General features: G+C 39.0%; 1 protein-coding gene and 1 pseudogene across 5 annotated transcripts in view; both read right to left on the reverse strand.

Moving 5' to 3' along the window:
* The window catches only part of RXFP1 (relaxin family peptide receptor 1), a gene marked incomplete at both ends in the record, with an annotated part of 100,959 nt that overhangs the window by 70,243 nt on the left and 8,483 nt on the right, over positions 1–22,233 (reverse strand). The gene's annotated exons all lie outside the window — the stretch shown is intronic.
* On the reverse strand, positions 1,195–21,972 carry LOC307067969 (large ribosomal subunit protein uL14-like; annotated as a pseudogene). The gene is made up of 3 exons: positions 21,848–21,972; positions 21,328–21,407; positions 1,195–1,679 (listed from the first exon to the last, which is right to left on the reverse strand). The product of its transcript is annotated as a large ribosomal subunit protein uL14-like (transcript).

Below are 22,233 nucleotides of genomic sequence, written 5' to 3' on the forward strand. Positions count from 1 at the left end.
ACCAATGCTTGTTATTTGTGTTCTTTTTGATGATGGCCATTCTGACAGGTGTGAGGTGATATCTCATTGTGGTTTTGATTTACCTTTCCCTGATGATAGGTGATATTGAGCATCTCTTCATGTGCTTGTTGACCATCTGTATGCCTTCTTTGGAAAAATGTCTATTTAGGTTTTCTGCCCATTTATTAATCTGGTTCTTTGTTATTTTGATATTGAACTGTATGAGCTGTTTATATATTTTGGATATTAACCCTTTACTGGTCATATCATTTGCAAATATTTTCTCCCAATCAGTAGGTTGTCTTTTCATTTTGTTAATGGTTTCCTTTGCTGTGCAAAGGCTTTCAAGTTTAATTAGGTCCCATTTGTCTACTTTTGCTTTTGTTACCTTTGGCTGAGGAGACAGTTCCAAAAAAATATTGCTACGATTTATGTCAAAGTGTATTCTTCCTAGATTTTCTTCTAGGAGTTTTATGGTTTCCAGTCTAACATTTACATCTTTAATCCATTTTGAGTTTATTTTTGTGTATGGTGTGAAAGAGTATATATCTTTTGTGGCTCCATAGCAACCGAGACAATTTGGTCCAGTTCTATTATTTTTCTGTAGTTATTAAGAAAGGAATAAAGAATGGCTTTTCAAAATATAAACTTATAATATTGGAGCTGCTCTGTTAAGCCATACATGCCTTACTCTATCTATCCCTCAATCCTGATAAGCTACTCTTCACTGAGAATCTCTGTTTAGATGGTTCTATGTCGTTTGGCTCTAAATAAGGAAGATTCAGTGATTTCTGGATGTGAGGCCTAAACGGAGTAAGCAAACACTTTTTCATCTCTCCGTTTATGTTAGTCTTGGGTGTGTGTGAATTTGCAAACACGCACACACCAGGCATCAAAGCACGAAGGAAGAGAACAGCAGCAGGAGGACAATGAATGGCTTCATTTGAATCATTGTTTTTTTTTCTTTGCTTATTTTTAAATTAAGTTTTTTAGTCTTAAATGTGATAGCAAGCTCTTTTAGATAAGGAGTGAATAGATGAGACAGAAAAATTTAAGCATATGGGATTTAGTGCAAATGTTGCTAAGCTTACCTCACAGGGAAAATACGTGGCTTAGGAGTAGATGTATTTCTGAATAAGTTTTTTTTTTTTTTTTTTTGCACTGGGTAGTTTTATTTTACAGAGGGGGTAAGTGTTAGGTGGTGTCAAGAAGAGTGACATGGAGCAAGTAATTTTTATTATCATATTTTTCTTTTACAAATACACCGAAGAATCCTGCAATGCTGCCAGCATTGGATGCAATCCTGGGCCACAAGTCGGCACATTCCTTTGCAAATGGTCCTTTGATGGCAGAACCTTTCATCTTGCCTTTGTTGTTTACTATGACCCCTGCGTTATCTTCAAAATAAAGAAACACACCATCTTCTCTCTGGTATGACTTTCGTTGTCGAATTACCACTGCTGGATGTACCTTCTTTCTGAGCTCTGGTTTGCCTTTCTTGACGGTGGCCATCACCATGTCACCCATACCAGCAGCAGGAAGTCTATTTAGTCATCCCTTGGTCCCCTTCACAGAGATGATATACAGATTTTTGGCTCCTGTGTTGTCAGCACAGTTGATCACGGCTCCAACGGGAAGACCCAAGGAAATCCGGAATTTCGCACCAGAGGACCCACTACCTCCTCACTTCGACATCTTGAGCGCCAGACTCTAAATAAGTTTTTGAAGGCTTTCTGACCACAGTAAATCAAGTATTAAATATATCTGGATATATTTTTGCAGTGGGAATTTGTAAGGCACTGGGACAGGGAACTTAATAATTTCAACAGAGAATGGGTAGCAACAGACTCAGAACTGAAGTAAAACACTTAGCAGAGCCCTCGTGATGCAGGGGGCAGTTGATGACGGTGACAACATGGCAGGGATGAGGCACTGGCTCTGTCAGCATGGTATACGTTAGTACTTAATGTTGGTATAAGTGCATCTTGCTTTTAGTGATACTTGAATTAAATTTTTTGCAAATACAGTTTGTTTTCCTTTGAATACTCTCATACAAAAATCACTCATAATTTAAGAAATTTATAAATTATTATTTTTTGAAAAGCACCCTAACTGAAAAGTTACTCTGATGCATAAGAAGTCAGGTAAATATTACAGTCAAAATTTGAAGCAGTTTGGAAAACATGCTTAATAATTTTAATTGCAACAGCAGAAATATTTTTGGATGAAGCACTTAAATCTCTTTCTTCTCCTGGAAATCCTTTGAGATTAAGTGGATGGAAAAACAGATGAACAGTTATATGTACTGGTTGCCAAGTGAGACACAGTACTGAGTGAAAATCAGTGGCTTTCTTTTTTTCTGCTGGAGGACAAATTATTGTCATTCCCTTATAACTAAAAAATACGTATCTGCATTTCGTGGGTCTGGGGGAACTGTAGTGCACAGAAAAGGGAAAGACGGTCCAGACTTTTTGCAGTGATCATAGCTTCTCTTTTACGTAATTGGGTTCCAGAGTAATTCAAGGGCCAAAGCCAAAGAGGAAGTACAGTGAAGCATTTTAATAATGTGGTTTTGAGGAAACTGCCCTCATTAACTATATAGTGAGGTGATTGTGCTGGGGCTGGTTATCATTTTTGGGGGGAGACATGATCTGACCTGGCTTGTGTCCAAATCTTGAATCCCTCTATCAGAACTAAAATATTAAGGGTTTCAATAAACATATCTTGGAAGCTAAGTTCCTAGGGGTTTATCACTAATGGAATAAAACTGAGCTTTTACTTTTTGACAGACCTTGACAGTAGCGCACAAGCACTTACGAATGTGTCTAGGGAACTCATTTTCTATGGAAAACACTAACTCAGTGAAATTATAACCCTCATTCTGTAACAACATTAAATGTTAAAATGGAAAATGTCAGCATGGTTAGTCTGGAATCAATGCAGTCACTGTTTAGAGGCAGTTCTGCTAACTTAGGTTCAAATAAAGGAGGTGAGTATTGTTTAATTGTTTGTAGTGTTTCTGAATAGCCATGGCTTTTGCAAACACTAAGGTAAGAGTCTCATTGGATTCTCTGACTTATCACCAGCATTTGAAATCCTTTTTATAGACTATGGAAAATATGCAGTATTCCTATTTTCTTGGGTAACTACCCACAGCATAAAAGGTATAGAGGCAGTTTGCTAAAATACTTTGTTAGGAAGCAAAATTTACAAAAACAAAATATGAAAAACCATGTACAAATGCAAACTTTCCCTATATTTAACCCACTTATTTTATAGTTTCTATTTTAAATGCTAACTATCAATAACTATTTCAGATATCCAACAACAAAATAAATAAAAATACCAGTAGTAATAGGGGGTTGTTAAATAAATATATAATGTAATTATAGAACTCTGCATTCTTGTATAGATATTCAGTTCAACAACTTGGAAAGTGATGTAGATATACACCTACTAATATAATAAGATATTCAATACATATCATTGAGTTACAGAAAGTATGTTGAATAACAGCCTATATAGTCTGGTTTTATTTGTATAAGATATATATTTATATCATTTATAAAATTCTGATATACTAACAAGAAACTAATGCCAGTGGTTGTTTTAGGGAAGTGGGACAATAATGGTAAGAGAAAGGGGTGATTTTACTCTTCAGTTTATATCCTTGGGAAAATTTTGACTTTTTTTTTTAAAGTGACTATTCTTTAATAAAAATAATCTGGAAGAGGGATAAATTGGGAATTTGGGATTAACAGATACACAGTACTACATATAAAATAGATAAACATCAAAGACCTACTGTATAGCACAGGGAACTATATTCAATATCTTGTAATAACCTATAATGGCAAAGAATATGAAAAATAATATATATGTATATGTGTGTGTGTATAACTGAATCACCTTTCTGTACTCCTAGAACATTGTAAGTCGACTATACTTCAATAAAAAAAATAAAAAATAATCTGAAGCTATTTACAGATGATTCAAATGCATGAAAATCTGGTTTTTTGGCAATAGATGAAAATACACTGATTGTAATTAGCTGGTTTTCTTTAGACCGTTTGAAACGAGGTAGGACCAAGCCAGTGGCTCTCAGTCAGGGATGATTTTGCAGCCAAAGGGACATTTGGCAAAGTCTGGAGATATTTTTTTATCATCACCTCTTAGGGGTGTGCTACTGGCATCTAATAAGTAGAGTCCAGTGATGCTGCTAAGTATCCCACAATGCACAGGACAGGTCACCCCGCAAAAGTGTTATCATCCTAAAATGTCAGTAGTGCCCAGGTTGAGAAACTCAGAATTAGGCATTGGTGAAGCACCAGTGGGAAAGCATCCCGTGTCAGCAGCCTGTGAACACATGCGCTCATTTGCAGGACAGGCAATTCATTACGCCTGTGGCTTGTTTATCTTCTAGTGGAGATTTTCTAATTGATTTCATGAGATCTTAGAAGTAGATGGACATTGCCAAGCAGAGGGACCAGTGCAGCTGTTGTATCTCTTGAAAGGCTGTGATTGCTGTTGTTTTGGCAGGTAACATGGGGAAAAGGCTGCCGTTTGTTCTGTGCTATGATGCCAGGGACGATTTTCAAATTAGTTATAAGGAATCGTTTCTTAGCTACAAGAACCATTAAACAATGGATTGGGTTATTAAGAGAATCTCTGGAGGTTTTGAAAAATTGGATAGATAATTTAAGGATATTCTGCCAAAATTAAGGGGATCAGCCACAAATATTTTCAGGCTGCTTGAACTAGTTCCATCAATCTATGAATAACATAAACAGATGTTTAAAAGAAGTTACCATTTAAAGGAACATTTTAGACTTCAAATTTGAGATTTTGCCATGTGTGTACTCTGATATACACAGAAAACCTTTAAAAATTCAATTGTCTATACCTCAACAAAGCTGAAAAAAAACCAAAACCAAAACAAAGCAAAAGAAAAACACACCAATGTCCTGACAAAATCCAGGCACTCAATATCCCTTCGTGATCTTGTCTTAGTCCAGTTTCTCATTTTAAATCTTTTGTTAATGTTCTTTCTCATAACTTATGCTGGGCCAGATGAATTGGACACTCAGTTTCCTAAGAATTATGCCTTTCTTATTGTCTGTCCTCATTCCCGTCTGACTGCAGAACTTACACAGCATTGACCCATGAACCGATCTGTTTGTGGTCCCCAAATGTGCCGTGCACACTGCTGCCTCCTTCCAGTGAGATGGGAGAGGGGCCTTGATGCCGCTCGGCAGTGTTCTCTCTCCCATGAACTCTCCCATCTCCTAGACGATTATTTCCTTCCTTCTCTCCTTGAGCCTCCAGCACCTCCTGAGGCCACCCGAGGAGCCTCACAAATCCCCACATGGACCCCCCCTTATGAGCTCCACCTCTTCCATGCCCCCTTCACGTTGTCTAAATCCAGTCCCTCCCCTGAGCTCAGCCTCCATCTCTCTCTCCTGTGCAGGACGGATCCAGCAGTTCTCCCTTCTCTCTCAGCATCGTCCGTCTTCACCTCTTTCCTGAAACATGCTCTTGTGTCTCCCTTCTTAAAAACAAGACAGAAGAAAACACCTTCTTTCCCCATGCCAAGTACATCCCCATTTCTCATCTCCCTTTTTTAGAAAAACTTGTCAGAAATTCTATACTGGTATCTCTGATTCAAGTTTTGGGTGTAGCTTTACTTCTAAAGATTTGGAGATCTATTGAACACAAAAGTAACCTTCTTTTATGAATTTGGGTTATTGTGTTTGTAACAGGGAAGAACAAACCTGACTCCATATTGGAGCTGCTTCTTTTACTTTAACCTTTATGTTCTATTGCTTTTGCTACAAGTTAATCACTAAAGTGATGTTGCCTACAGCTTAAAGTGTCCACAGTGGCCCATCTCTGGGAACCCTGCCTCCCATGCCTGAGTGTTAAGCTAAAATACTTGTGTTTAGCTCCCAGGAAACATCCTGACCAGGCGCACCTCTGAATGGCTGCAGGAAGGAAGACATGAACACATCTCCTCTCCAGAGTCTGGTTGGACCAGGAAAGACTTACAACAACTTGTCACATTTTTCACTTTACCTCCTCACCTCTCCCTCTTTATTCTATAAGATAAACTAGCATCCAAACCCTGGGCAAGATGTTTCTTTGGGACATGAGTCCACCATCTTCTCTGTCTGCTGGCTTTCTGAATAAAGTCGCTGTTTCTTGTCCCAACACCCTGTCTCTCAATTTAATGGCCTGTCATGCAGCCAGCAGTATGAACTTAGACTTGGTAACACATTGATGCCTTAGGGGCTTTGAGGGCACTCATTTCCTATAACTTTGACCACAGACTCCTGTGCTTTTGGAGTCCTGTCAAATTTTTATGGTTTTTCCTCCACAATTCTTTATCAGCTGTCACTTCAACTATCATTAATCTGTCTGCTCTATAGAGTCAGTGCTCTGATTACCATTTCTAATTTATTACTTAAATCTACTATGGCTAAAAATGCAGATACTCAGACATTATGTGTAGACCTCTTGGTAAAGTGAGCCAATGAGCTATGAATGAGGGCTTGATAAAGGACAAGATTTCCTTCTTTCTCTTTTTTTAATGCCTGGGTTTTCAAGAATCAAAGTTTTGGAGATTCTAGGATGAGTGATCTTTAGTTGGGTGAGATGTTATTGTAAACATTGCTTAGGGTTCAGTATTCTGCCATAATAAACATCCAGTGAGCATATATCGAATGAGTGCACATGCTTCCCAACACACAGAATAGCTGGAAGTTCTAAATTTTGTATTTATACACTTCTAGCATAGGCCTCAAACTATGACACAACTCTTTTCTCAACTGTCCAACCATCCCATTTGATTCCTTCTCAGTTCATTGATGACACTAGTAGTGCAGCCAAGAAATAAAGACCATAAAACAAGGGCTGTTGTACATCTTCTTAACAGGCTTTCCATCCAGCAGTGCCTTTCCACTCCCCCTCTCCCAGCTGTGATTCCAGTCTGGATTAGCTCATGTCTGGCTGGTACACTTTTAATGGCTTCCTTTGGATTACACTTTAGCCTTAGAGCCAAAGCCTCCACAACTGGCCCCAACCTACTTTCCTAAACCTAAGAGTCCAGTACATTGACCTTTGCACTCTGATCAGTAGTTTTTTCTTTCATTTTTTAAGCATTCACTATATTTGAGGCACTAGCATGGAGCACTTTACATACCTTATTTTATTTCATCCTCGTAACAATGCCATTGAGTAGTTATTAATATTATCATGATCTTACAGCTTAGAAGGTAAGGCATAGAAGAGTAACTTGCTTGGGGAATCACAGAACTAGGAAGTGGCAGACCTGGGATTCAGACACAGGTCTGTCCAACTTCAGAACATGTGTTTTTAACCACTGCCCTCTACTGGTCCCCCCACCCCCTCCATTGACCTGCTTATAAGACCCCTGAAAAACCATTCATATTTGTGCTTCCCTTTCTTAGCTCGTGACAGTTTTGCCACATATCTTATTATCAGCTAAGTCTTACCCTTCAAGACCAAGGTCAATTACACCTTCAAACTGACTCCCTCTCTGACTATTTCTATTCTGGGTGCACTGTCCCCCTTTTAAATCTTTCAGTGCAGGGATGAGATGCTGGCTGCTTCATAAAGGTATTTTATGTTTGTGTTGCTCTGGGTGCCCCAAGATGTTTCCCAACAAGGCCAAAGACAAGAATGATGCATCTAAATAGACATGGTCCCATTGCTACTTGACAGACGTATTGGAGATGGAAGCTCTACAAATTCAGACTCAGGATTCAGAGGAGCAATGATTTCCAAGGAAGACAATAGTTTATCACCCCACTTGTCCCTCCTTTATATTTAGAGAGTAAATTAAAAAAGTAAAAAGGGAAAAATAAGGTTTTCTCATTATTTTTGCTTTTTGGAGAAGTTTCCAGAAACAAACAACTGGATTGATGAAGCCTCATGGAGAATTTTATATTTAAATGTCCAAGGTATGGGCAAGAGGGTCCAAACAGAGCAGAGTGGAACATAGGCACCATGTATTCTGAGCGGCAGATCTGACAATGCTGATAGTAGAGTTATGTTCTATTCTTGGGTGTGCCTCTCAACTGATGGGTGAATTTGGGCAAGGGTCTTCACCTTGCCGGATTTCAGCTTTCTTTTCCTGTCAAAGGTGGAGACAGTACCAGTGGTTGTAATATTATTTGACTCTAGGAGGAAGATGAAGTGATAATAAAACTGTGTGAAAGTTCATTTTTCAAGTGGATGTAGAAGGGAGTGAAGATAAATGAAGAAAAATTGAGAAGGCATCTAGAATAAAATTGAGCAGGAGAGAATGAGTAAATCTACATAGCGTTGGAGGAGCCAGAGAATCTGCATGTTGCCCACCTGTTGTCCATTTCCCCTTTGCCTCTCAATGCCTTCAGTCCCGGCTGAGGAGATGCCTGGCTTCAACAATAAGGCTACTCTTGTTTCCCACTTTTCCTGCTGCCTTGGCAATTAAGCACGGTTCTGGGACTAAATCCTGACCAATGAGATCTAAGAAGCAGAAGTCTTCTAAAGGAATTTCTGGGAAAGCTAACAGGGAAAGATGGAGCTACATGCCACTCTTCCCTTTCGTCCTGCTATGAACATGGACTTGATGTCTGGAGCGACAGTGGCCATCTTTCCATGAATTAGGAGATAAGCCTGGAACATAATAACCAGCACAAAGGATGGTGGACTGGGAAATACAGGAAAAGCCGAGGACCTTAATGGCATGGCTGGACAGCTGATCTGGTGTCAGCAAACACTTTCTGCTGGATTGTTTATGTGAGAAAAATAAATTCTTATTTGTTTAACCCACTGATGATTGGTCTTTCTCTTTGTTGCATGTAGAGTGCATTTCTCACTGATAGAGAGGGGATGGATGAAAACAGAAATGCAGGCTCGCTACCTGGAGGGGAACATCAGAGCTCCGAGGGTGAAGGAACCCTGGAAATGATTGCCAACCAGGGAAGGGAAAGTGCGGGTTAGGGTTAAGGCTTCAGAGATGACCTTGAAAATTAGGATAGATAAATGCAAGTCTCTGTTTGAAGATTGTCTGAAGACAATTAGAAGAATAAGGGACAGGTTAAAACAGGAAGTCCCGTGAGTCACAATTTTAAAGAAAAAGAATTGAAAATGTGAGGAGATGCTTTACCAAGAGATCAGACTCCAAACACAGCAGGTAGCTTTCCTCTGGTGTATTTCTATGACAACTTCTGTAACAGTCTTGTGTTTGCATCAGACAAACCCAAATTGAGGAATATTCTATAAGACAACTGGCCCACGTTCTTCAAAACTCGCGTCATTGTCTCCAGATTAAAGGAAGCTACAGAGCTGAGGATGCTGAATGCAAGGTGTGATCCTGGCTGGAGCCTGGATTAGGAAAAATATATTTTTTTCTATAAAGGACGTAATTAGGAAAATTGATGAAATATGAATATGGACGTTATATTAGATAGTCTTATTTTATTAATGTTAAATTTCTTGAATTTAGTCATCATATGGGGGCTAAGAGAATGTAGTTTTTAGGAGATCCAGGCTGAAATGCTTAGGTGGGAAGAGTCATGATGTCTGCAACTTACTCTCAAATCATTCAGCAAGAAAACATATGCATGTGCGTGAGTTTGGTGAGAGAGAAAAAGTAAATGTGGGAAAATATTAATGGGTGAATCCAGGGGAAAGGTATATGGGTATTCATTGTACTACTTTTGTAGATTTGAAAATTTTCAAAGTACAATAAAAAAAGCTTGGTAAGTATTTTAATCTTTTAAACTTATTGTAGCTGAAACCGTTTGTAAAGTTTCCAGGTTTTAGATTTTATTTTTTGGCTGAGACACGTGGCTTGCAGGATCTTAGTTCCCCAACCAGGGACTGAACCTGGGCCATGTCAGTGAAAGCGCTGAGTCCTAACCACCGGACTTCCAGAGAATTCCCTAGAATTTTTATTATTTGAAGAATATTTAACTCACTCCCATCTGCCTGGTATTTGGACACATACCCACACAGTTTTTAAGTAAATATGAAATTACCTGGATACCGTGTGTTTGTGTGTGTGTGTGTGTGTGTTTCATGTGTGCTTTAAGCTTTCTCAGAATTATGGGTGTGAGACACAAAGAATTTTAAATGCCAGAAATATTATTTATAAGATATGTCATTCCATATCATCTGTGTGTTTATGACTTGGAGTCTAATTTTGGAGTGATTTTTTTTCCATCTTTGAAAATATTTTTCCAAGTGATATTTTTTTCCATCTTCAAGTCAAAGGACAATTTCAAAGGCATAAAGGCTATGAGAGTTGGACAAAGTTTTATTGGACGTGACACAAATGCCTCACGATGCATAGTGGGGACATTACCTTTTTGGGAGGATATACAATAAGCAGGCTTCTAAATGCCATTATGGCGCAGCTCAGAGCAGGGACTGTTAGCCAACTGCACATCTGCAGGCTACAGATTAAGTGGCCACTGCTTCCTTTTTAGAATTCCCAGGTGGCTGTTATTTTGTGAATGACATATACCATGGGCTTAATTTTAAAGTTTTTCCCTACAGCTATGTATTATTCAGCAAAAATTCAAACAGGCTCATTTAAATCTGAAAGTAGTGTTTTCCTGATTCTGCCTCTTCTTGGAGTTACCACAACTGCAGACCATAGCAGTTCCCAACGCTTGGTTCCTACACCTGCACCCCCATGTCCAGCACAGGCTGAGTGTGCCTGCTGCTGGGCAGGGAGGGTGTCTTGGAAGTTCCCAGTGTGCCCTTGTGGACTCTCAGTAGGTCTTGTCACTTCTCAGTTCCCTCTTCCAGAACATGGAGATTAGTAAAAGTCCCTCCCAGGGTTTTTGGTGTGATTAGACAAAACTAATGGATGTGAAAGAGCCCCTTACTGCCTTTCACAGAAGTCATATGTATTAAATGTGAATTCCCCTTTTTAAGTCCACTGGTCTTTTTTAGTTTATATTGGAGTGTAGTTGATTAACAATGTTGTGTTAGTTTCAGGTGTACAGCAAAGTGATGCAGTTACACATATACATGTATCTATTCTTTTCCAGATTCTTTTCCCATTTAGGTTGTTACAGAATATTCACCAGAGTTCCCTGTGCTATACAGAAGGTCTCTGTTGGTTATCCATTTATCCACTGGTCTTGATTTCAGGTAATTTCTATTGTAACTAACAACTGTGTTAAATTATATTTAACAGACTCTATACTGTACAACCCATGAAATTGTAAGCAGCGTGGGCCAAATATTGGCAGAGATGCTGAGAGTCACATGTGGTCCACTTGAAGGCTAACACTCTCTCTGAGATCAAGTAAAGGTTGCTTATGCTTTTCTTTTCTTATAAAAGTCTATCAGGAACTAGTTAATACTCCACTTAATCTTTTGTAGAGCTCTCCCATCCTCAAATCATTCATGGTTGAGTTCTAAGGAAGATAGCCACCTAAGGGTACTTTGTTTGTGTTGCCAACTGCCTGACATTTTATTTCTGTTTATGCTGCCATCTGAAATTAAGAGTGAAGCCTGTGGAGGTGGGGTTGGGGGGGAGCGTCCCTTGGTGTGGGAGCTCTTCTCACTCTGCCCTGGATGGTGCCCCTGGAACATCCAGGTCATCCCTTAGGAGGCTGAGGCCAAGCGGTGACATCATTTCCTGTTCACAGCGAGCCCCTCGGAACACAGTGTGGTGCTGTGTGGCTGACAGCGTCTTGGTGCTCTGGCAGGGTGTCAGGCCTGAGACTCTGAGGTGAGAGCCAAGTTCAGGACTTTGGTCCACCAGAGACCTCTTGGCACCATGTAATATCAATCGGTGAGAGTCCTCCCAGAGATCTCTCTCAATGCTAAGACCCCGCTCCACACAACGACCAGCACGTTCCAGTGCTGGACACCCCATGCTAAACAACTAGCAAGACAGGAACACAACCCCACCCATTAGCAGGGAGGCTGCCTGAAATCATAATAAGTTCACAGACACCTCAAAACACACCACTGGACATGGTCCTGCCCGTCAGAAAGACAAGATTCAGCCTATCCACCAGAACACAGGCACCAGTCCCCTCCACCAGGAAACCTACACAACCCACTGAACCAACCTGACTCACTGGGGGCAGACACCAAAAGCAATGGGACTATGACCTGCAGCCTGCAAAAAGAATACCCCAAGCACAGTAAGTTAAGAAAAATGAGAAGACAGAGCAATACACAGCAGATGAAGGAGCAAAGTAAAAACCCACCAGACCTAACAAATGAAGAGGAAATAGGCAGTCTACCTGATAAAGAATTCAGACTAACGATAGTAAAGATGATCCAAAATCTTGGAAACAGAATGGAGAAAATACAAGACACGTTTAACAAGGACATAGAAGAACTAAAGAGCAAACAAACAATGATGAACAACACAATACATGAAATTAAAAATTCTCTAGAAGGAACCAATAGCAGAATAACTGAGACAGAAGAATGGATAAGTGACCTGGAAGATAAAATAGTGAAAATAACTATCACAGAGCGAATTGAGAACAGTCTCAGAGACCTCTGGGACATTAAACGCACCAACATTCGAATTATAGGGGTCCCAGAAGAAGAAGAGAAAAAGAAAGGGACTGAGAAAATATTTGAAGAGATTATTGTTGAAGACTTCCCTAATATGGGGAAGGAAATAGTTAATCAAGTCCAGGAAGCACAGAGTCCCATACAGGATAAATCCAAGGAGAAACACGCCAAGACACATATTAATCAAACTGTCAAAAATTAAACACAAAGAAAAAACATTAAAAACAGCAAGGGAAAAAAAAAAACAAATAACATACAGGGGAATCACCAAAAGGTTAACAGCTGATCTTTCAGCAGAAACTCTACAAGCCAGAAGGGAGGGGGAGGACATATTTAAAGTGATAAAAGGGAAAAGCCCACAACCAAGATTACTCTACGCAACCAGGATCTCATTCAGATTTGATGGAGAAATTAAAATCTTTACAGACAAGCAAAAGCTATGAGAATTCAGCACCACCAAATCAGCTTTACAACAAATGCTAAAGGAACTTCTTTAGGCAGGAAACAAAAGGGAAGGAAAAGACCTACAATAACAAACCCCCAAAATTAAGAAAATGGTAATAGGAACATACATATTGATAATTACCTTAAATGTAAATGGATTAAATGCTCCAACCAAAAGACACAGACTGGCAAAATGGATACAAACACAAGACCCATATATATACAGTCTACAAGAGACCCACTTCAGAGCTAGGGACACATACAGACTGAAAGTGAGGGGATGGAAAAAGATATTCCATGCAAATGGAAATCAAAAGAAAGCTGGAGTAGCAATTCTCATATCAGACAAATTAGACTTTAAAATAAAGAATGTTACAAGAGACAAAGAAGGACACTACATAATGATCAAGGGATCAATCCAAGAAGATATAATAATTATAAATATTTAGGCACCCAACATAGGAGCACCTCAGTACATAAGGCAAAGGCTAACAGCCATAAAAAGGGAAATTGACAGTAACACAATCAGAGTAGGGGACTTTAACACCCCACTTTCACCATTGGACAGATCAACCAAAATGAAAATAAATAAGGAAGCACAAGCTTTAAATGATACTTTAAACAACCCGGACTTAATTGATGTTTATAGGACATTCCATCCAAAAGCAACAGAGTGCACTTTCTTCTCAAGTGCTCATGGAACATTCTCGAGGATAGATCATATCTTGGTCACAAATCAAGCCTTGGTAAATTTAAGAAAATTAAAGTTGTGTCAAGTGTCTTTTCTGACTACAACACTATGAGACTAGATATTAATTAAAAGAAAAAAACTGTAAAAAATACAAACACATGGAAGCTAAACAATACACTATTTAATGACCAAGAGATCACTGAAGAAATCCAAGAGGAAATCAAAAAATACCTAGAAACAAATGATGATGAAAACATGATGGCCCCAAACCTATAGGAGGCAGCAAAAGCAGTTCTAAGAGGGTAGTTTATAGCAATAAAATCCTACCTCAAGAAACAAGAAACACCTCAAATAGACAACCTAACCTTATACCTAAAGCAATTAGAAAAAGAAGAACAAAAAACCCCCAAAGTTAGCAGAAGGGAAGAAAGCATAAAGATTAGATCAGAAATAAATGAAAAAGAAATGATAACAAAGATCAATAAAACTAAAAGTTGGTTCATTAAGAAGATAAACAAAAGTGGTAAACAATTAGAAAAAAAAAGAAAAAAAGGGAGAAGACTCAAGTCAACAGCATTAGAAATGAAGAAGCAAAAGTAGCAACTAACACTGCAGAAATACAAAGGATCATGAGAGATTACTACAAGCAACTATATGTCAATAAAATGGACAACCTGGAAGAAATGGACAAATTCATAGAAAAGCACAACCTTCTGAGACTGAACCAGGAAGAAATAGAAAATATAAACAGACCAGTCACAAGCACTGAAATTGAAACTGTGATTAAAAATCTTCCAACAAACAAAAGCCCAGGACCAGATGGCTTCACAGGTGAATTCTATGAAATATTTAGCGAAGAGCTAACACCTATCCTTCTCAAACTCTTCCAAAATATAGCAGAGGGAGGAACACTCCCAAACTCATTCTATGAGGCCACAATCACCCTGATACTAAAAGCAGACAAAGATGTCACAAAAAAGAAAACGACAGGCCAATATCACTGATGAATATAGATGCAAAAATCCTGAACAAAATACTAGCAAACAGAATCCAACAGCACATTAAAAGGATCATACACCATGATCAAGTGGGATTTATTCCAGGAATGCAAGGATTCTTCAGTATACACAAATAAATCAATGTGATACACCATATTAACAACTTGAAGGATAAAAACCATATGATCATCTCAATAGATGCAGAAAAAGCTTTTGACAAAATTCAACACCCATTTATGATAAAAACTCTCTAGACAGTATGCCTAGAGGGAACTTACCTCAACATAATAAAGGCCATATATGAGAAACCCACAGCCAACCTTGTTCTCAATGGTCAAAAACTTAAACCATTTCCACTAAGATCAGGAACAAGACAAGACTGCCCACTCTCACCACTATTATTCAACATAGTTTTGGAAGTTTTAGCCACAGCAATCAGAGACAAAAAAGAAATAAAACGAATTCAAATCGGAAAAGAAGTAAAACTGTCACCGTTTGCAGATGACATGATACTATATATATAGAATCCTTAAGATGCCTCCAGAAACTTACTAGAAGTAATCAATGAAGTTGGAAAAGTAGGAGGTTACAAAATTAATGCACAGAAATTGCTTGCATTCCTATACACTAATGATGAAAAATGTGAAAGAGAAATTAAGGAAACACTTCCATTTACTATTGCAACAAAAGAATAAAATACCTAGGAATAAATCTACCTATGGAGAGAAAAGATCTGTATGCAGAAATCTATAAGACACTGATGAAAGAAATTTAAGATGATACGAACAGATGGAGAGATATACCATGTTCTTGGACTGGAAGAATCAACATTGTGAAAATGACTATAGTACCCAAGCAATCTGCAGATTCAGTGAAATCCCTATCAAACTACAAATGGCATTTTTTTTCCCACAACTAGAACAAAAAATTTCACAATTTGTATGGAAACACAAAAGACCCCAAATAGCAAAAGCAATCTTGAGAAAGAAAAATGGAGCTGGAGAAATCAGGCTCCCTGGCTTCAGACTATACTACAAAGCTACAGTAATCAAAACAGTATGGCACTGGCACAAGAACAGAAATATAGATCAATGGAACAGGAAAACCCAGAGAGAAACCCACGCACATATGGTCACCTTATCTTTGATAAAGGAGGCAAGAATAAACAATGGAGAAAAGATAGCCTCTTCAATAAGTGGTGCTGGGAAAACTGGACAGCTACATGTAAAAGAATGAAATTAGAATGCTCCCTAACACCATACACAAAAATAAACTCAAAATGGATTAAAGACCTAATTGTAAGGCCAGACACTGAAACTCTTAGAGGAAAATATAGGCACAACACTCTATGACATAAATCACAGCAAGATCCTTTTTTGACCCACCTCCTAGAGAAATGGAAATAGAAGCAAAAATAAACAAATGGGACCTAAGGAAACTTAAAAGCTTTTGCACAGCAAAAGAAACCATAAACAAGACAAAAAGACAACCCTCAGAATGGGAGAAAATATTTGCAAATGAAGCAACGGACAAGGGATTAATCTCCAAAATTTACAATCATTCATGAAGCTCAATATCCAAAAAACAAACAACCCAATCCAAAAATGGGCAGAAGACCTAAATAGACATTTCTCCTAAGAAGATATACAGATTGCCAACAAACACATGAAGTGATGCTCAACATCACTAATCATTAGAGAAATGTAAATCAAAACTACAATGAGGTATCACCTCACACCGCTTAGCATGGCAATCATAAAAAAATCTACAAACAATAAATGCTGGAGAGGGTATGGAGAAAAGGGAACCATCTTGCACTGTTGGTGGGAATGTAAATTGATACAGCCACTATCAACTAACATTGTGTTTTAGGTCAATTATACTTCAAAAACAATCAAACAAACAAACTCATAGAAGAAAAAAATCAGATTTGTGGTTAATAGATGTGCGGAGGTGGGGTGAGGGCAAGGGGAATTGGATGAAGGTGGTCAGAAAGTACAAACTTCCAGTTTTAAGATAAAACAAAGTCCTCCAAAGCATCCTGGGCCTGATCCTAGTATAATCAGCCACCAAATCTTTGTTTCCTCAAAGGACATGAACCCTTTAGAGTCCCATAGCAACTCTGGGGTCTACATATTGTCTATGGAACCACCAGACTAAGGAGCCTTAGTTGTTTTTTAGGGCAAGGGGAGGAAAGGAGGAAAGAAAGAGAAAATTAAAGGAAGAAAGGGATAAAGAGAGAAATATTTTAAATTAAGACTAGCTTTTCAGTAAAACTGGTGGTGGTTTTTATCACAGTTGTACTTTGTTATCAAATGATGGTGAAAATCCTAAAGAGGGTTTAGATTTAGAATCTAGAATACACATCTGCATTAACTGAATAAATACAAACTTATTTTGTATAATTGGAAAGACATTACTTGGTCCAACTAAAGGTGAATCACTTGTCTTTTCATAAATGCATTTGTTTTTAGCTTTCTGTGACCTGTGGTTAAAACATTTCTTGTCATGTTAGAAGCCATTAGCATGGTTTTTCTATAATGCATATAGTATTTGCAAAAAGAGCCCATTTTCAGTCATATATCTGAAGTTTAGTACTTGAGTTAATAATTACCGCAAGAATGGTATAATGTATTCTGACTTCAAAGATGTTCTGCACAAGCTATTTCTCTAGATAGTATGACTATGGTTCTGCAATTTTTAGGGAGATTAAAAATGTGTTGAGAGTTGAAAGTATCTTGATGCATTTTCAAAGATGCCCCTTAAATTTTCAGCACCATTTCACCCTATGCTTATTGTGCCATTCCTAAAGGAAAATACTAGAAATGAAGTCATCAGGGTACACCTGTGCATCAAAGTTACCATGGGTAGTGTTACTGATTAGAATGTAAATGTGTTAAAATAGAGTAAAATTATATTCTTATACTTATTAGGTTTTGGACCTATGAACACAGTATTTTAAATTATTTTTATATATGCTACTTCTCCACTGTTGGGGGGTTACAGCTGCTGAGTAGAATCTCTTGAGTTGTTGACTGGACTAATACTTTCTTAGTTAACAGCCCTGCTTTGCAAAGCTACTTATTGATTGAAGAGGATGGACTATACCTCGAGATAGTCAGTATCTTCTATTTGATTCAAATGACCAGGTATATGGACACTTTGTCCACCTACTGTCCGTCATTGTACGCTCCTTTGTTAACTGTGTTTTCTGTTATCTTTTTTTTAAAGATTTATTTATTTATTTATTTATTTATTTATTTATTTAATTTATTTTTGGCTGCATCTGGTCTTAGTTGCAGGATCTTCCTTGAGGCATGTGGGATCTTTCGTTGCGGCATGCAGGTTCTTCGATGTGGTCCGTGGGCTTCTCTCTAGTTGTGGCGTGCGGGTTTTCTCTTCTCTAGTTGTGGCGCGCAGACGCCAGGGCTCGTGGGCTCTGTAGTTTGCGGCACATGGGTATTAAACAAAAACTTTGTGTTGTATTCCACATGTATTTTGTATATTTCATAATGTATATTTCCTAGTGAAAATGTACTCAGGTTCTAGGAAAGCAATGTCAAAAGCAGCAGCCAACTTGTGTTGGCCGCAGCCGCTTCCTCTTTAGAGATGGAGAGCAACCTCCACGCTCCTTTAGGGTTTGCTTTCAGTTTCTCACATTCTAGACTATTTTGGGTAAGTTGCCAGAGTTACTTCCTAAAGAAAAAAACTCTATATCATTCTGTGCAAAACCTCCCTTCCAACTGCTTATGCACTAAGTCTGAAGTCATTCTTGAATGTGGCTCACAAAGGCTTCCTGGTCTTTCCAGGGAGCTCCTCCAACTGCATCTCCCAGCCTGTCCTGAGCCCTACTCTTAATGCATCCACCCAACTCCTCCTAGTTTTGCTAGGTCTGGCCCCGCCCACGCTCCACCTGTGTCTGCCCTGCCTCCACCTCTTCCCCCGGAAGCAGTAAGTGGTAGATCTGAATTGAGTTCAACTTGCTTGGTCAGTTTGCTCATCTGTCCCGTAAAATGAGAGATAATATACATAACTCTGCACCATGATTTTGGTGTTAGTATGGCGAGTGGAAAGAACTCAGATAAACGTGAATTCATGTCCTGCATTAAGCACTTAGGAGCCTGTGATCTTGGCAAATTCCCAAGTCTCTTTGAGACTGAGTCCCTCCTCTGGTGAAGGGAGGGTCCATCGCCCTTCATGGCTCATGGGAGGATTTAATTAGACAACACTTTCAAGTGTTATCATTTAATCAGAACATCAATATGGTAACTGACTCACAATGTAGAAATAAGATAGCATAAATAATTCATGTTAATCATCAGACTATGGCAACTTTGGCCTAGCACATTTCTTGTGTCTAATCACATTATCAGTCATATTAAAAACTTGCAACAATTTCCCCAGGCTGAAGTTAAAAGTAGTGTAGCTTCCTGGGAGCTCATTGGAGACATGTGAATGTGATGGTGCAGATTCTAGGTAGGATGGGAGCATCATGACAGACTACTCTTTGTTCCTCTTATTTATCACAAACACTGTTGTTTAAGACATTCCATCAGAAAGGATTTGTGGAAGAAAGTTAATAGTTAAACACAATTTTTCACAATTTGAATGACATTTCTATATTTCGGTGTTTTTGTCTATAGTATTGTAATTAATGTAGGTTAGAACAACAGGAAAAGAAAGCACTAGGTAAAATGCAGGGAAAAGAGATTGAAAACAAAAATCACACAAAAGGTAGGTGTAAGTGAAATAAGAGGAACCGGTCTGGGCAACAGAATGGAAAGTGGGAGGAAATAGCACAGAAGGAGCATAGGATTTTGAGTCAGAATCCGAATAGGGTGGGCACTTTTTTGGGTGATTAAAAAAACCTACCAAACAAAGATACCCCTCTGATAAAGTGAATAACCATATTTACTACCATTATGAAAGTTTTGTAAATTCTGTTTTTTCCTTAGAAATTTATTAAAAGTGGGAGTAAACGTGTATCTTCATTAGTGTCCATGTAACACGGTTGGAAATACAGCTAAATATTTCATATTATATATTTTGCGTATTCTCAAAGAGTTCATATTTTACTAATGTATGTCATTGTAATTATTATGTCAAACATCTGTGGCTTTGCATTTATAATTCCTGCTTGTCAAATGCTCCATGCTTTTAGGATGTATCCAAATATACTTCCTTCTTGGTTATTCCTTTATTTTTTTTTAACCCCTCCCCACTCATAGGAGGCAGGTGGACTGTACTTGATTGCTCAGGGAGTGTAGAGCTCAGAAGAACCTTTGTAGAAGAGTCATCTGCCAAAAATAGCCAATGGCAAAAGCCAGATACTTGAGAGAGAGAATAGTTTTGAAACTTGGTATGCTTTTTTGAATTTGAGCATCTTGGCTTGACTATCAACACCAAATGCTGAAGGACACAGAGCATTGAGCCTTTCCACAGCCTGTAGGGAAGGTCAAGCTTGCTTCCCTGAACTTGGTGATGGTTGCTTGTGACAACCTCCTGTCCCCTTGGAATTTAGAGCTCCTTAGGTGAAGGAGGAGGTGGGGGTCACCAGAGAGTGGGGCTGCCCAAGCAGAGGTGGTTAGAATCTTAGATTCTAATACACAACCCAAGGAAAGGGCATGACTCTGGCAGAAGCCATGTGCTCTGCATGGCAACAGGGCCCGGATGGCTGTGGGTCTGAGTCAGCCCCACGTCTCCCTTGCTTCCCGACACAGGAGGAAGGACCTTTGAGGTTTCCTAGGCTCTCCTGAGAAGGCTGGCTAGGCGCAGACAGTCCGTGTGAAGCGGCCTCTTGCTTGGGTGGGAAACATGGGTTATCTGGCCGGGTAGACAGAGAAAGTGGAAGTGTTTACATGCTTGGGTAGGCGCCGATGCCCACACCCAGAGGAACGAGTTACATCTCACGAGAAGCTGGCAAAGTTACGTAGATAATTCATCTCTCTACCTGCCCCCTCATGTGGATGTTTCCGAAGCTGCCCTCGAACCTAAAAGCTTTTGGGAAGAATTGGAAAAGGGTGGAGCAGGTAGACAATTCTTAAGTGATTAAGATTATATATTTTTAAAAAGTGCCTGATTTTTAAGCCAAGCTATTTCAAATTAGCAAGTTTATCGTCCTACTATTTTATGCAGGAGTCACAAGCTCTGAGTTGAGTCACAGAAACATAAAATTTCATTTTCTGCACATCTGACTGTTGAATTAAGTAAACAAGGAACCCCTTAGATGGAGGTGGCCCTCAAGCCATGGCAGCAGAGGTAAGCAAACCAAAACCTAAGCCCATAAAGCCCTCAAGGTCATGAAACCAAAGAGCTGGGACAACCGATCAGAAACAGCTGACTAACCTCTAAGCAGTAGCCAAGCAACAATTTCCTCACTTGGCCTCTGCAACTTTCTCTGTATGTCTCCCACTTCCCTTTCCAGTTTGGTGCTGTTCAATTCAAATCCATTTTGTTCACATAAACTATTAAAAATTTTAATTTGCCTCAGTTGATCTCTTAACATGAGATTTGTGGCCTAAAAGTATGGAAATTTGATATTATATATGATATCTGGTTTGGGTATACTTAATACTAATGATGGAACAAAACTGTTGGTGTGTGTGTGTGTGTGTAATAGTTTATAACATTTCCCACCACCCTCAAACTTCATGACAGAGAATACTGGCATTGCCTTTTGACCTTCCTCTGTGAACTCCTCCTCTACCATGGGCGTTCTGAGGGGAAAAAAGGGCAAAGAAAGTTTTCTCCTGAAAAATGGGTCAGAATAGAAAGGAAACTTTGTGCCCAAGAACAGCAGAGGAGTGTAGCGGGAGTGGAGGCTGAGTGATGGGGAAATGAGAGGAAGATGGGGGTCCAGGCGGCCTTGGATTGGACAGAAATCGGGGTATAAAGAGGCAAAGGCTCCTGGGCATGGAAGACAGATGGACAAGAAGGGAGACCATGGGATTTGCTAAGACTCCTTTTAGGAGATCATGTGTAAGGGGCTTTCTTTAACTCCTTTCAGAGGCATGAATAAAGGTGGATGCCCTTATTCTAGATGAGTGTCTTTACCTACGAACCCACTCCAGGCCAGTACCACATATAATGGCTTTAAAGGATTACACTAACATCATCACCAACACATACACCTTGTCTTATTCCTTCCCCTGTCTACATCACGGCCAGCTGGGTGGTTACATCTCTGAGGGTTTGCTTTCTGTCTGCAAACACGATTTTTATTCCATACCACGTGGCATCATTCTTTCTTTGTTCTGTAACATGCGCCTTGTTAAATTCCATTCTTGATCAGTCCTACATTCATTTTCCATTTGTCTATTCAGGCATTCATGATGACTATGCCACAGGCAAACTGTTGAAGGGATACAGTAATAATAACATGCTTGGCCTTGACCTATCTGTTCTCATTTTAATTTAATAATTCTAGCTCATGTTTATGCATGTCTATCTAGTAAGATATACATTATATCTGTCTTAGATTCTGAACTAAGGAACTTCAGAGATAATGACTGGAATGGATCATGAGATTATATGGAAGCTACA

The sequence above is a fragment of the Hyperoodon ampullatus genome (genome assembly GCF_949752795.1).
Source record: "Hyperoodon ampullatus genome assembly, chromosome: 1".
In the NCBI taxonomy this organism is placed as follows: domain Eukaryota; kingdom Metazoa; phylum Chordata; class Mammalia; order Artiodactyla; family Ziphiidae; genus Hyperoodon; species Hyperoodon ampullatus.